Here is a 17,005-nt window from a genome sequence, read left to right on the forward strand (position 1 = left end):
GGGTGCATTCACGCACATCTTGGTCATCATTTTCTCATAAGAAACTGAACTACTCCTGCCCAGGAAAAGAAACAATCAAATCCAGAAAGCTACATTACTGAGGCCAGCAAGATGGCCTAGCATATAAAGGTGTCTGCTGCCAGGGCTCTGGCCTTTTCTTCAGGTTATTATGTACAAGTTGAAGCAGTTCTTCTAGCATCTGGGTGGTGTTTGGTCCCTGGGATCTACATCATAGAAGGAGGGCTGAGTTCTTAAAGTTGTTGTCTTATTTCCACACTTTATGGCATGGGTGCACAGGAGGGCACACTTGCAAGTGTGTGTGAGCACGTGCACACACACAGACACAGACATACACAGATACACACACAGACATACATACACAGACACACAGACACACACACACACACACACACACCCCAGATCATTGCCCATTTTCTCAGTAGGTCATCCTCTCTTTGTTTTTTCTTCATTTTCTAACTCTGCTGTCATTCTCTTACAAGCTTTCTTGCCAATTTATCCCTGGTATTTTTTTTAAGCTGCTGTGGTCAGCTTAAGACCTTAGAAAGTGACATCCCCAGCCCCCATTCCTCTGCAGGGGGTGGTAACCCAGTTTAAATCCCTCTGCTTAATTCCTCTTCACTAAAGCATCCCAGCTTTTGACTTTGGTAACCAGGAGCTAGAGTGCTGAGTCACCCTCATAGAGTTACCTGTCCTACAGTCAGAGAGGAAGAGGCAGTGGGCATGAAAGAAGCAGAGAGCCTTGGATCTTCTCGCTTCCTTCACTCACCATGCTACCTTAAAGACAGTTTCAACCAGGGCTAAGAAGCAAACCCTGTTCTTTTACAGAAAAATATCATAGAGATATGTTAAGTGACTTGCTCAGCATCACAAGGAAACTGTTCATGGTTCTTGTTCCTTTAGTTATTAGAGGAAAAGAAGAATGATGATACTTACCATTTCCAACTGTCACATGTCAAGTGAGATGAATTTTATGATCGTGCAAAGTTTAAAGTTCAAAGACATGAGGCATTCTTAGCTTTTATTTTCAACTCAGCCATATCTTCCCTCTATGCAAGCTTTTGCTGTGTTACTTATTGCTATAGACTTTCTATTTTGTACCTCGTGTGTTTACAAGACACACTGAGTACTTAGAGTCCTATAAGGAGCAAACAAGCAGTCTCCAGTCTGCAGTTCTTCATACACTAAGGGAGCCTTTCCTCAAGCAAACCTGTGCTATATCCACTCAATGGAACTAGACTTCAAACTATCTTTTGCATCCCTGTTTCTGATGATACCTCATTCTTCACATTAACTGGTGTGATTCGCAAAGCCTTTTCTGGCCGCAATTATATGAATTAAAATACATCGTGAACTTCCACAGTACACTTTGCTCACTTGTCAGGGTCCTTTCTGGAATCCCAGTTGGATATAAGTTCAGTGGAGGCAGAGGCAAAGTCTATGAGAAGATGGTTTCACATTCAGGGTCCTATTGATGTCAGATCAGGTAAAAATCTTCATTGAAGGAGACCAACTTAAGCATTTCAGAATGCTTACCACCTTTGGCTTCTTCACACTAAATGCTTTCAATTGTTTTAAAGATAGACTTGAACAATTTTCCAGATACCCCGTGTATATGTGTGGAGCTTGCCACTAGTGGAAATCTGCTAAGACTATCTTTTTCATTCTGGGCACTGAAAAGTACCAATGACTACAATGACTGATAGACACAAGACACTTGTGCTAGATTTTGATATATGAGCTGTATCTTTACTTGGGTTCAGGGCCTAACATGACATCTTGCATGTACCTAGTGTTCAGATTGTACTCATCAGGTGAACTGATGTTTAGGAATCATAGCCAGCTTCCTATTTCTTCCTTCAAACTCTTGCCCCTAAAAGGGTCTCTCATGCCAGGGAGTATGAAGCTATCAATATTGGGGGAGATTATATAAGTTTGTTTTAACTTAGGTTTATGGGTATTTTACCTGCATGTATATATGTGCACCACCAATGTGCTTGGTGCCCATGGAGGTCAAAAAATGGGATCAGGTCCCCTGACATTGGAGCTATAAGTGCTTGTAAGCCACCGCATGTGTTCTGGGGACTTAATCGGAAAACTGCGGTTTTCCTCAAGAACAAACAGTGATCTTAACCTTGGATCCATCTCTCCACACACCCCCAGAAATTTTTTTAAAAGAAAAACAAGAACAAGAACAATAAGAAGAAGAACAACAATAACTAGCTTAGCTGTAGGGCTAAAGACCAAAAAATCACCTTGTAGGAAAAAGGTGCTGTTGTTTTCTTGACCATTAGCTATCAAAAAAAAAAAAAAAAATCACAGCATCGGAGCAGGGTCCTTGCAGTAACAATCCTAGAAGCATTTAGCAGCTTCCCTGGATCCTTTACAACAGCACTGTGACAGGGATAGAAAGCATCAGGATATTTGCAGGACATCATACATCAAGGAAGGTCATACGTCCTGGCATTAGTATCAGAGCTGGGAACTGCTCTGAGCTTTCCTGACTGTGCACTGTACTTGATTATGCTGATTATGATGGATACAAATGAAGACTCACTACTATTGTGATATAACAATGCAGGTTAATGATATTCTTTATTCCTAAAGGGGGAAATTACAGACATGAAACCAATTAAGCCACCTTTCTCTCTTTGCAAAGCTGTTTTAGTTGTCCTAAATGAAGATCCTCACACTGTGCTCACTGCTAGTAAAGAGAGACTAATTTGTTCTCCTATCTCAGATTTTTACTGTGATAGGCACTGATATTGGGGCTGGGCAGGTTTTCCCTTCTGAGTTGAAAATGACTATGTTAATATGCTAGCTCACAAAAGGCAGTACTAAATGGGAAAACCAAATATTTTGAAATGAATATTCAACAGTTGATCCCTTTTCAGAGGTCCAGCAATGGTGCTCTTGGAAATCTCTATTAGGTAAAGGCTCTTGATTGCCCTTTCCTGAACATGGCTATAGGAAGGCTGTCCTCCTGTGATTGACAAGGTGGCTCCAGAGAACAATGGGACACTAATTTATGTGTTCCTCAAACTTTAAATAGTTGTACTTTAACTCCAGGGCTTCAAAATATCTGCCACAAAAACCTTTCACATAGAAGGATGTCATGTCACATGTACATTGTTAATGTAACTATGGTAACCCCCCAAAAATGCCACCAATGTGTCTGTTTCATATACAAATGAGGTGACAGCTGTGGAGTTCATGTCTGACTGTAGTATAATAGACGTGAGCTAAGACAGCCTGGGTCAGAGATTACAACTCATTTACAGTTATCAGAGCTTTCAAATAACATCATGACTCTAAGCTAGAAAGAGAGTAAATGGAAAGTAAGAAGCCACTGGAAAAGAGGGCTCTACTCCATAGCTCTCAAAACTAAGTGCCTTAACCTAATGCATTTGTAATTTTAACAGGTGCTCCAAAATTAGGGTTAGCAGGACCTCTGATGTGTATTCCAAGTCAGCACCTATTTTCTCTGCTTCTTAGGGGCCATATTTCAGTTCAGTGGGTGAAAGAATTCCATCCAAGTTAAATGTTTTATGGTAGTAATGGTACTGGATGAAAAGCTTCTACAATCATCCTGACTGATTGTGGTAGTTAGTCCTTTCAACCCCATTTGCCCAGATACTCTATGTTACAACTAAGGAATCTCAAAGTTGGCAAGGTAAGAAGGACATACCAAATCATTTAGGTATAATTGGTAATAGCCTATTTATCAACCAAGTAACTGGTAAAATCATACAAGGTCAATAAACCATTTATTATGACTATATCTCTTCCTTGAGACATGCAAACTAAACCCAGAATGGTGATATGAAAGATATGAGAGAGTGAGAGGGAGGGAGGAGAGAGAGAAAGAGAGAGAGAGACAGAGAGAGAGAGACAGAGAGAGAGAGAGAGAGAGAGAGAATGTTTTAAAGTGAACTTCATTTAAAACTTTAATGGCAAATAGTTCACTTGTGCTCTCTAAAATCTTGCAATTTACTGAGTTTAGCCTTTGTTCTTCGAGCCAAAACAAGAGAGACTACATGTTTTTCTGACTTCATCTATATAATTTTAATTTTATTCTGAATAAAATATTAATCAAAGCTCTATTCATGAGTTAAAGATATTTCCATTGTTCTCAGAAACCAAAATATGATTCTAAAATGGAAGCAGCTTTATCTTCAGATTGGTTTAACCCAAAATAGATGTTCAGCATAATAATTTTAAAAACTTAAATACAATATTGGAGCAGCCTTATATTAGTGCCAGAATGAATCAGAGAATAACTATTTGCAGCTGAAAAAGAAATTGCAACAAAGAACCATGAAAGCCTAGTAAAAGCAGTATCTATGCCTGTAATGTATCATACTTTATAGACAGTTTATGGCTTATTTAAGGTGACATAAAAGTCTCTAATATGATAATTGATGATTATTTATAGTTAGTCGAGAGGAGAAAGAAATATAACTGTAATGGTAGATTTATTTCTTAGAAGTATCTTTAAATATGTTATATTCTCTGGCTATGTCACTGAGAGAGAATATTTGTAATAGAACAGTTCAGTTGAAGAGTCCAGCAGTATCAGAGTCTACACAGAAGCTGAGGGGCAGTTTTCTCATGTTTGCCTTACTTGTTAATACACAGACTCTCACAGGAGCTACCTATGACTATTTTGTTAGAACTACCGCCTGTGGTTGGCGCTGGCTTGTGTTTCTTTTATTTAACAGAGTAATCTTTTCTAATAAGCACCTTACTGCTTTTATTTACAAAGGAATGTTCACTCCGTCTTTCCTGCATGAGACTTGTGCAATAAAGATCTCTCCCAGGGAGGCCAATGGTTTGACAGTTCAAGGCTGTGATATTGTGCCATCTTAGTTTGATTTCAAAACTATCCTGTGATAATTTTTACAACAAAGGGGCACGTGGGCTCAGAAAAGCCATCGCTCTCTCTCTCTCTCTCACTTTTTTTTTAGTCATCCCTCAATTCCATCGTGAGGACAACAATGCCAGGTTTGAAAGTCCCAGAAGAGCTCAGCATACCAATGCTACTTTCTGACTTCTGCATAGCTTCTAGACACCAAATGCACCAAGCCACAAGATAACACTTCTCACTCAGATTGGACTCGATTCATTTTTTTTTTCCTACGTGAAGTAGGTGGCTTTAAAGATAAAGGACACTGGACAAGAGTATAATTATAATAACAACAACTTCAGAAAACATGGGAAACAGCATGCCAACTTTTGTTGTCCACTCCTATTCCCAACCAAGCCCCTCAAAGTAATATGGTCTTTCTGTCATATTTTATGTCTCCTTTGGTGACTATATGGAACACAGGGGCAAACGTTGTTCCGTGAATACGCTTCTTTTTCCCTTCAACAGTGTTTAGGACTGACAAAAGAAGAGTTTCTGGTGCTGGCTTGTCAGGGGTTAGGACTGCAAGCCTCAGATGCAGCACAGGATGTCCTGCTTTTGTTCCATTGGTCTTAACACTATCAGGAGGTGAACAACATAGCAGACTGGCTCATACTATACAAGACAGAAAGGTCCTTGCTTTGGGAGTCCATTGAATGACTTCCTCTGCTCGCTGTTCTGTACTGAGACGCCCTCACACACAGAACCAGGTCTATTTCCTTTGCTGGAATTGGATGCCCATCACCTGCAGTTCTCTAACTTTAGCACCTATGGAACCCAAATGAGGTTAAATGGACAGTGACCATTCTAGTAAGGTCTTCCAGATGATCAGTGACAACTGCCTGTTCCTACATTACTTATCTTACAGGGCAGGGAGAAAATGTTGGCCAAGGCAAAACATCATTCAAAGAAAAGGAAAAAGAACTTTAAAAGTTTCGAAGTCTGTGAAGACATCACTTCAAAGCCCTGGAAGTGGATTGATTAAAGTTACCGCCTGCAGGGAAACAGGCCCTATATGTAGCCGGCACATCTACAGCCAGGTAAGAGCCAATGTGGCTTTCCATATAATACCACACTACAATTTTGGCTCGGGAATAAAGGTATCAGCAAGCCATGGAGTCCCCAAACAGAGAAACTCACACTGCGCCTTTATTCCACGTTCTTAAGGTCTATTGTTAACTGAAGACTCCTTGTCTTTTCAAATTCCTTCATGTGAATGGATGAGGCCAGACATCTGCCAGGATCCCCTTACATTTGCATGCAAATTAGAGACTTCATGACACACAGGGCCTTGGAGCCAGTAATATCACTTGGACTCTCGCTTTATACAGGTCAAAGTATAAATCTTCGTGAACTTTCCACTCAAGTTCTGCCTTTTAAAAATGAAGTAATGATCATTCGTGAGTAATATTAATTGCCTAGATGTCTGTGGTCAATTGAACTACAAAACAAGATAACAGGATAGACTCAGAAGATCCTACAGGAAAAAGTCCAAGTCAGCAGTTGTTGTTTCCTTGGCAAATTTGAATGCATCCACATTTGTTTTATTATCTGGGTCTGCGAATGAACATACTAAGGACAGGATGCGATCTAGGAGCTTTTGCCTACGTGATTCAGGCACTCGAAGGCGTTTACACTCTGATCTCTCACTCTTTGCTCAGTTGGCTTTGAGGCTATTGCTGTGGATACCGCAGACAAGGTCCCTCTGGAGCAAGTACTACTACGGAATCTTCCAGCCTGCGCATCCGTGCCTGCTGTCCGGCAAAAGACCCAGGACGAACTTTCCAATCTGCCCAGTGTGCAGGGCACCTCTTGGCTGCTAGGCTTTCGGTGGGGGGGGGGGGGGGGAGGGGAGGGAACCCAGCCAGCCAAGGACTTCCCTCTGAGGTAGCGGTGACCGCAGGAACCTAGGAAGCACCAGTAGGCAGCAGCCCACACCCCTCTCCTTGCAGCACAAAGGACACTCGCTGGCAAACTTTCCTAGTCACTGACCCCAGAGCAGAATGCCTGGAAAAGATCAAGACTTCCCTGAAATTTCCACGTCTATAGCAAGCCTCCTTAAGGGAGCTTCCTCTTCTAGGCTCAAAACAGTTTTCTCCTCCTTGCACCACATAATAGTTGAGTATGTTCTCCCCAATGCTCTGACTTCAGTATCCTCAGTGTTTTGTTAATTACACTCCTTGCTCTTTATTCTTAACATCGTAGCCTCTGCCGAGACCTTTTCCTCTCCCCACAACCTGCCACCTTTCTTTCCTTTTGACCCCATTCCCAACTCCCTGGGTCTTCTGTCTGCTCTCTTCTCAGGCCCCCAGCTTCTTTCCCTTGATCACAGCACCAAGCCTCTCTTTCCCCCTCTGATGGGTCCCTGAGATCCTGGGGCCTCAGCTCCAGTCACTGCCTTTTGCCCATTTCTATCTGGCCTTTCTTCTCAACTATTGCTCTTGCTCGCCCTGCTTCATTTTGAAGGCAAGAGGGTGATCGGTAGATTCTCCTTTCCCGACTTCGTTTTTCCTCCTTGCTCGAGAAACCGCGCCCCCTTGTTCCCCTTAGCCCTGAGATCTTATCCCGAGGTTTCTCAAACGCTGTAGGGTCCGCCAAGCTGCCAAGTTTGTCCCTACTTCCTCCCTGCTGCCTCCCACACCTCCCGCTGCCTCCCACACCTCCTGCTGCGGCCCAGTTGGTCCGGGCACTTACCCTAAGGCTGGGCTGACAGGGGTGTTGGGGTGCGCACGGAGCGGGTGGTGGTGGCAGCAGCAGCCACTAGCCGGAGGATGAGGACCGGCAGAGCAGCGCCTCCACCCAGCCCGCAGCGCGCACTGGCTCCTTGGGGGACCCCCAGCAGAGCACCAAGATGCAAGGCGAGACAGCCCCGGGAGCAACAGCTGCTGCGCGGGGCTGGGCTAAATCGCGTTCTTGGGGGTCGTGGTAGAGACAGGCGGGAATAGGAAAGAGGGTAGAAGAAATGGGGTGCAGAGGGCGGGGCAACGAAGGATCGGTCTCAAGGAAGGCGCCGGAGGCTCCTCGGAGTGCGGTGGCAAGGATGCCGCTGCCTGGGAGGACGCCGCGGGCCCCGGTCCCCGCCCGGCAAGCGCTGCAAACCGGGGCGCACGGCCCTCGCCTGGCTCCACGGCTTGCTGCCCGCGCCCTCCGTGCGCCCCGCTTTGTGCTCCCCGCAGCCGGCGTGCACCTGGTGTAAGCAAAAGCGGTCAGCTGATGGGCTGCGCGCCGATTGGCTGCTCAGCCGTCTCCTCCCCTCCCGCCCGACCCCCTTCTCGGCCTCCCCCCTCCCGCCCTCCCGCCCGCTACGCCCGCCTAGGCGCAGTCCCGCGCTGGGGCACCATCTGTAGCCCGCCCAACAAAGGGGCAGCTCGGGCCCGCCACCCTGGGCCTGCCAGATCGCTGCAATGCCACTACAGCCGCTGCAGGGAGCAGAGAGCCACTCCTTTTTTCTTTCTTTTTCTTTTCTTTCTTTCTTTTTTTTTTTTTTTAAATAGGAACGAAAGACTGTGACTGGGAGAGGAAGACAAGGACAGGGGAAGAACCCTTGTAGGAACGCCATAGTCTCCATGGGACTGCAATGGAGTTTTAAGTATGAGTTCTGACCCATCCTTTGGAGATAGTTGGCTATGTGGTGCATACATACATACCCGCAGTTGAAATGGTTTATGCCTTTGCCGAACCCAGGGTAGTTCTGGGACCCTTAATTGCACGGCAAAGCCACTGTGAAATTCTGGAGGCTTTCTGGAAACAATTCTGAAACTTTGAAACTGTAGTTTCTGTTTGGTTAGGTGTGAAACTTGTGTTCACATTAGCAGAGGATTGATTGAAAGTGCAGACTGCAGAGCGGTCTGAGGGCAAGGGTGGTGGGAGGCAGGCAAGAGTGTGGAAGTGAGGGTGGAAGTGGTTGAAGACTAGACCTGAACCAGGGTCTCAACTTCAATGTGCTATTGGGGGAATCAGCTTTAAGAGAGAGAGAGCATCATTAACTTTGAGAAAGAGAACCTGATTTTATTTCCCCGGGATACTCAAGTCAAGAAATTCTGGGGAATTTGGAAGACTACATTATCGCAGAAATTACTTTTGAAGTCGTTAATGCTAGGAGAGAGATTCAATAACAGTAATCCTGCATTCTTGATCCCTATAGCCCCCCCCCCGCCCCCGTCCTGCATAGATATCTGAAAGGTGTTTGCTTACACTTGTCAATCTGCTTTATAACGTCCCAATAGTATTTTGTAGCCACTGGTAGTCAAATGGGGTACCTTAATAGGTTCTAGGGAAAGACACTGTTAGTATGAAGGTTAGATAATGAGTGAATTGTAGAGATAGCCAGACAAAAGAAAAAGAAAAAGAAAAAATAAGTTGAGTTTAGATTAGACTAGATTATCTGTGTTTTTTTTTTTTTTCTCTTCATTTTTCATGTAGACTGCATGTAGGATAGAGTTTAAAAGGAGTTACTGGTAGACATAGAAACGTGCATGTGGTCTTTCAAGAGGACTTAGAAAGTCTGTATCTTCTTGGGAGATGGAGAGAGATGATGCTGCACTGTGTGATGCAGGGTGGCTCCTAAGCCGCGGAAAGGTGGGGCTTGGATGGAGAGGGTTTACTCCAATTAGGGTCCATGTCCCCATGGGAAAGTTACTTTGCCGCTTTAAGCCTTAGTTTTCTTGGCTCTAAAGTGGGACTAATCACAATCCCAGGCCCAAGGAAGTGTGTTGCTTAAGTGAGAATAAGCAAGTACAATCCCTGTAGATGTCTTACTGTGTGGCAGATAGTAAGCACTGACAGACATAATCAGTAGGCATGATGTAGCTAGGTTTTACAGATTAAAAAAAAAAAAAAAAGACATCGGGTCAGATGGGGGATTGTGATGCCAGCGCTGTGTACTCCAAGGAACTGGCAGAGCCAGCAAGAGAAATGCTATCTCTGCCGTTCGAGTCATTTCTTTTAAACCAGCATATCATTTATTTACACTAATTTCTCTTTTCCCCAAAGTAAGAGTGAGGAAGGAAGCATAACCTACTTCTACTTGGTCACTGCATTTCTTTGGCTCCAGTCAGAGGAACACTAGGAAGACCATGTGTGCCAGCAATGGGGGCAGGAACTTAAAGCTGGAGAATGGTTACTGCTGAGTGGAGGTCCAGAAGACATGGTGATGATAAAGTTGGGGGTGTGACCTAGTTGTTGGATATTGGATGGATTCTTTAGATTGTTAATGGCTCTACATTTTACAAACTGTCATCTTATAACTGTGCAAAGGGTGTTGGCAAATACTGTCTGTGCTGCCACTTAAAAGCCTTTGGCCATTGAGATGAGTGAAGCAGAGAGTACATGACTAAATCTAATTTGTTCCTCGCTTAAATCCTCTAGTACATCCCTAAATGAAGCCGTGGTGAATCCATCCTGTTCTTGGGGCCAGAATTTATTTGCTGGTCAAGTAAGTGCTTGGAGGGCACTGATGAAGACTGGCATCTTCAAAATGGAATGGAGTTACAGAGAGAGGAATGAGCATCCTCTTGAGGCCTGGGTCTTCATGTTAATGCAAGCAGTTACTCTAGCGTTTTAGAGTTGGCTATGTTGAGACACTACAACCTCCATGGTGTTCCTCTCATTCATTCTTGAGTTTTATTTAGCTTTGAAAAGCAATGTTTTCGGTATTCCTCTAATTATACTAATCTATGTGGTCAATGCAGAGGAAGGAGAGACAGCACTGTAAACGGTGGCCATATTAGAATATTCTTTTAGTGAACACTACATTTTGAGAACAAAATAGGTATATGTCACTTAAAAACCACATTTTTTTTAGAAGTCAAAAACTCTAACTAACAGGACTCTATTCCTTGCACTCTCGAGACTAAAAGATTAGTCTCGAGATTAAAAGTATTAAAACAACTGCCACTAAGCTTTGAGAGTTTGCTGCATGTGAAACCCTCAGTATGTAAGTCTTGTGGTCAGCATTAACTTTCATGCCAAATGTGTTATGTGTCTAAAAACATTGGAAAATGGAATGAGTTTTTACTAATACACACAATCCTTGTTCTTTTGTTTAAAAAAAACTATAAAGTCATTCTAATACAAAAAGTCACTAATTGAAATTTGTAATTATAGTTAGTTTTAGCATTTAAGGGTGATTATTTGAGATGAAGCTAAGGAGTCTGAACATCTGCAATTTGCTCAGAACTCTCTCTGCATTAGGTCTAAGAGTCTTACCACTCAAGAAACCCCCTTCGTCTTGGTTAAATGAAGATATTAAGCACTTTAAGTAAAACTAATGTTAATGGGTTTATAGCGATGAGTACAGGTTCAGTTAAGCCAAAAACTTGTATATTTACCAATTGGTATTTTATGCTCTACTGAATAAGGGATTCTATTTCCACATGCAGAATATAATTGCCCTAGAGACCGTAGCCATGGTCTCTTCTAACATCCTTATTATGTACATAAAGAAGCCAAGCCCCAGGAAAGCAATTTTGTCAGACTTTTGAGAATGCCTATACTAGAAAGACAGACCATACACCCATGGAGGCAGGGCCCATATGGCCAGATGCTAGGTTTATACCTAGCATGTAATTGGTACCCAGCGACACTTTTGAATGCCTGATTTGCATTAATTAATAAACTTGTGTAGTTATATAATTGAATCTCATTGTATCATAGGCATTTCTTCGTGCCATTAGAACATCTTCCATGATTGGATGCTTAGTGATTATGGAAGTCCACAAGTCTTCTCTTGGTGAGAAATAACAGCTTTGTCAATTATTTGCTATTACAACAGATATTCTTACAACTGATAACCTCATTTTTTTGTTATTGAGCTACAGAAATTAATCACGATTTAGGCTACCAATTTAACATTAATTTAAAATTTCAATCATCATTTATCTTTATGTTGTAGATCTTAATAAAAACAAAAAAGGAAATGTTTTCTTTACTTTTGTAAGTTTTAGTTAGGATTTTAGAAACATATTTCTTGGTTTTCACTTGCTTGTCCTCCATTCTGAATTATCTTTCAGCTGTAAAAGGATGGCTAACAAAAATTAAGAAGTAATTTTTTGCCAGGCAGTACACCTATATGTATTTCCTATATTGAGAGAAGTAGTGAAGCAAAATGGTTAAGATCCTGAAACAGTTTAACAGAGCAGTGTACATTTGCATAAGTCATTAAGCACTCTGAGCCTCTAACAACACTTATACTGTGGGGTTTGTGGGGACTGAAGAGGTGCGTGTGTGCCTAGCACATAGTAGGGCTTCATTAAATACTGAGATATTCATTAGTGTAATTCTAACAAATAAATGAGGGAATATTAGTGGCTTAAATAAGGTAAGTCTATTTCACCCTCTGTAACTGTGTCCCTGACTTGGTGACTTCCTCATGGTCAATTCAGGTCCAAGATATTTCTACACTCTAACTTTCTTTTAAGTCTTCAGAATCCTCCCCCTTCACACAGGATGGGGAAAGAGTAAATAAAGAATCTTCGAGGAAATTCTGTGGTCTGCAGTAAGAAATGGCTCCACGCTCCTCTATCTAGATTCTATTGGCAAATTCTCAGTTAAATAGCTACGCTGGTTGATAAAGGAACAGAAGTGGTCACTACCTAATGTGTCTAGAAGGTAAAAGATCTCTATTAGAAATATAGTAGCATATATCATAAATGTAAACAGTTATCCTAAGATAACTCATTAGTTTACTTAGTCCCCAGAATAAGTTTGGTAAGAGAAGAAATGATAGCTCAAATCAACAGCAAATAAAGGGATGACTGCGGCAATACCAGCGTGGATAGAGTGGATAGAACAGAAATTGGCTTAGGGCCTTACCACTCAGGATTTCTTTTAAAACTTGAGCCTTAAGAGATGCTCAGTGGTTAGGGGTGCTTCCTATTCTAGCTGATGACCCGAGTTCAGTTCCCAGTTCGAATATTAGACTACTCACAGCTGCCTGTAATTCCAACACTAAGGGATCTGGTGCGTTTTTCTGGCCTCTGAGAATATCTGTCCTTACATGCCTGCATAGGGACATATACACATAATTGAAAATAAAATAAATAAAACAGAATCTTAAAAATAAAAAAAAGGTCTTGGCTGATTGCTAACCTATTCGTTATCTACACATTGCCTTGGCACCATTCCCAGAGTCTAGGCAAGGACAGAGCGGCCTGTCTTCTGGTACTTTACCTTTATACACTTTTTGATTTCAGTTCACATTAGTTCCTCTAAGAAAATGCTTAGAAATCACTATACTAAAATTCACTACCCCAATTTTCTTTTCTTTTTTAAATATTTATTTATTATTATACATAAATTCACTGTAGCTGACTTCAGACATACCAGAAGAGGGCGTCAGATCTCATTATGGGTGGTTGTGAGCCACCATGTGGTTGCTGGGATTTGAACTCAGGACCTTTGGAAGAGCAGTCAGTGCCCTTACCTGCTGAGCCATCTCACCAGCCCCCCCAATTTTCATAAAGCTAACATCCACATTTAATTTTAGATCTGGAGCCTAGGAGGCTGTAACAGAAAGGCTGGGACATAGGAGGAACATACAACCTGTTTTATGTACATTTTATAAACATGCTCACAAAATTTTCTCTTTATTTCATCATGTAGTCTGCCTGCCAAGTTTGTCCCCATTTTTCATGGACTTTGTTTTCTTTTTATGAAAAAGGACTCTCATGCTTTTTAAAGCACGTGTGAGCACTTGAACAGTGTCTTCTGATAAATCACTAACCACATTCCATCTCATAAATAACAAATACCTCATCTGTGGAAATCCTCCCTGTCCTGCTTTCACTTCCCATTCTACCCTTGGCTATCCCGGCTCAGACGTTACCTTTACCTGAGCTGTCTTGTAGACCTGAGACTTAGTACTTAAGTTTTATGAGTCTGAAGAAAGAGCAGTCCAAGTAGACATGCAGTGTAAAAATTGTAACTTAGCTAGATTTAGCAGCAAGGTTATTGCAATTCAATTCAGCAAGTGCCATAGGGTTTGGGATCTGAGAAAGAACTTAAGATATCATCTACCTTGACCCATTTGTTTTATAGATGGGCGACTGAGGTTTCCAGGAAGTGCCTGCTTCTGTGATCTCAGAGGATCTAGGAAACTTGACTGCATTTAACCTCTATAGAAGTCTGCCAGGAGCAGAGCCAAGCCTGAGACTGAAGTTTCAGATTAGAGTTCTTTCTTGATTATTTACAGAACTTCAGCTGGATCCTTAACTCTTTTTAATGTTCATGCATATTTTCCCAATCTCCTTGGCTTAAAAATTGTCCCATAATTGTTATATTTTAAGTCTGTCTTCTTCAGTATTTAAAAATTATCATACTATACATATAGTCTGCTCGATTGCTGTGTGTGAAATCAAGACATCAGGTAACAACCTCAGACAAATGGTAGACAGACATACATGCAGGCAAAACATACATACACACACACACACACACACACACACACACACACACACACACACACGAGAGGTGGGGGGAAAAGAGGGAGAAAGACAAAGTGGAGGTGGGGGTTTGGGGAGAGGGATTGAGAGAAACTTTTCAAGATGGCTCAGCAAGAGATGGTGTTTGCTGCCAAGATTGAAAACCCGAATTCAATTTTTGGACCCATATAGAAAGAATATCTTGTGTATTGTATGGAGCCATCACCTGTTAATTAAAAAGTCTGTGGCCTATAGCTTAGGCAGGAAATAGAAGTTGAAACAGAAAGAATTCTGGGATAGAGCCAGGTGGGAAATTTGCCTGGCAAGATGTGTGGAAATGGATGAAAGGTACCTGAGCATAGGTAACCAGCCATGTGGGAGAATGTGGGTTAAAATGAATGGGATGTTTTAAGTTAGTCACAGGAGAGCCTAGCTACATAGCCAAGGTCTTTGTAGATAAAATTTGAGTCTGAGTCTTATTTCTGGGAGCATATGGCTGGGAGGAAGAACTGGACTTAACTTCTACAGACCCACATGATGGAAGGTGAAAAACAAGTTCTTCAAGTTGTTCTCCGACCTCCACAGGCATATGGGGGTACGCATGGCCCCATAAATAAATACATGTACTTTTTTTTTAATGATGAGGGGAAAACTAATAAATGAGAATGTGAAGAAAATGGAGCCCTTATACAAAACAGATAGGAATTTAAACTATTACAACCATTATGGGAAGTAGGAATGGAGGTTCCTCAAAAAGTTATCAATAGAAAAGCATAAGATTCAGCAATGGGGCAGATAAGTGTATAAACAGAAGATAATTCTGTTTGTAAAGGCTTTCACCCTGAAGGGTGTTTGAATGTATAGGCTCTGATATATAAAGTACTTAGGTATAATAGTCCAAATATGTTATTGCTTAAGGTGAGATCTTAAATGACTCTCCAATGGCACATATATGAAAGGGAGACACCAGCTTGGTGCTATCGGAAGGTGCTGGAAACTTGATAGGCTGAGTGAGAGGTCTTCTGGTGATAGAAGGCAAGGGCTTCAAAGGAGGAATAAGACCCAGTCTCAAGGAGCTGGATCCAGCCTCTTCCTACCCCTTCTTTCTTGTCTTGTCCATGAGGTAAATGGCTTTGCTCAACCACAAATCTGCCACAATGCGCTGCCTCCCCACAGACCTGCAGCAACAAGGCACATTCACGGATTTGAAATGTTAAGAAGTATGGATCCAAACAACCTCTTTCTCTTTAAAAAATTAATTTTCTCAGGCATTTTTACAGTAATGAGAAGCTAGCCAACACAGTTACACACTTTGTATGCACACCTGTTTAGAGTCAGGGATCAAAATATCATTGATCAGCCTTGCTTGCACAGGCACCCTGAAAAGTCAGAATAAATATGTGTTCAGTCTGTATTCACAATTTCTAATAGTCTAAGCAGTCACTGTATAAATGATGGAATCTGTAGATAACTTTTTAAAAATACTGTCAGGAGTTTTTTAAGTTGTCCTAGAGGTAAGCTTGCAGAATGAGGTTCCCAAGGATTCTGGCAGCCTACAGCTTGGGATGATGGCCAACAGAGAATGTACTGACCAATGCTACCAACTCCATTTCACCTGAGTTCCTGGGCAGAAAACTACCAAAGAGCCTGAGAAAAATGACCAAGTGCTCTGTAGGCTCAGATGCCTGAAAGGACAATAGGATTAATGTGCTGGAAGCAATTGTCTATGGCACTTTTTTCCCCAACATAGATCAAGTTTCATGTTGATAATGATGATAACAATGACCATAATTTAGCATGTATTCAACATGTGCTAAGCACATACAAATTTTTCATAGGTCCAACATAATTCTCACAACAATCCCATTAACTGGGTATTATTATCACTGATACTTATCAGACAAGCTAACAGAGATCTGAGTGAGGATGGACATCTTGACCCAGGTCATCAATTTGATCTCTTCAGGACCATAGTCACTTAACTGTTACATGATCTACAGTCTCTGGTGCTTTCTGCTATAGTGCACTAATCTGAAAATCCTCTGACATTTGAGTATATACACATAGATACTGCAGTTTGGTGAGGAAATAACTTACAATCTCAAAAGCTGAAACAGACTGAATTAGTACCCTAGAAGCTGTCCCCAGGTACCTGAGTTCTTTCTTCAAGGAATGGCATTCATATTTTATCACAATAATGGTGACATTTACAAAAATAGCAAGATTTGAATGTTGGCAGCAGGGGATTTGGAGAAATTTCTAATGTAGAGGCAACAAAGTTTCCGTTTGTAACACTAGTATATAAGAAGGACCAGCCAACGACAGCTTGTTTTTTTTTTCCTTTGGGGATAAACTTGTGTATGGGACTTGTTTGGCCAAGGCCACGTTTTGGAATGTCATCTGTTGAACCTATAAGAACTGGACACTAGATCTTTACAGTTAATACCTTCATTTTTTTTTTGTCTCAAAAACTTGGCATGTAAAATAAGGCATAGACCCTTGTGAGGTTCATATTTTATTCTTTCCCCTGGGTCTCATTGGTTAAATTAACTCATAAGGAAATACCAGGCTATGGTTAAGCAGCACTCAAGATGTACTAGGAGCTAGAGAGAACAAAATGAAACACAGTAAAATGCTGCCCTAGGTACAATTGTTGCTTATC

The 17,005-nt window shown here is 41.8% G+C and overlaps 1 protein-coding gene across 1 annotated transcript in view; it reads right to left on the reverse strand.

Annotated features, from left to right (window-relative positions):
- Lrrn1 (leucine rich repeat neuronal 1) overlaps positions 1-8,129 on the reverse strand; it is a 37,708-nt gene extending 29,579 nt beyond the window's left edge. The window contains exon 1 of the mRNA XM_021165408.2: positions 7,619-8,129. The gene's annotated coding sequence lies outside the window, so the exon portion shown is untranslated. The remainder of the gene's footprint in view (positions 1-7,618) is intronic.
- Between the last annotated feature and the right edge of the window lie 8,876 nt (positions 8,130-17,005).

Source organism: Mus caroli, unplaced genomic scaffold, assembly GCF_978045245.1.
Source record: "Mus caroli unplaced genomic scaffold, Mus_caroli_1 scaffold_7, whole genome shotgun sequence".
Classification (NCBI taxonomy): Eukaryota; Metazoa; Chordata; class Mammalia; order Rodentia; family Muridae; genus Mus; species Mus caroli.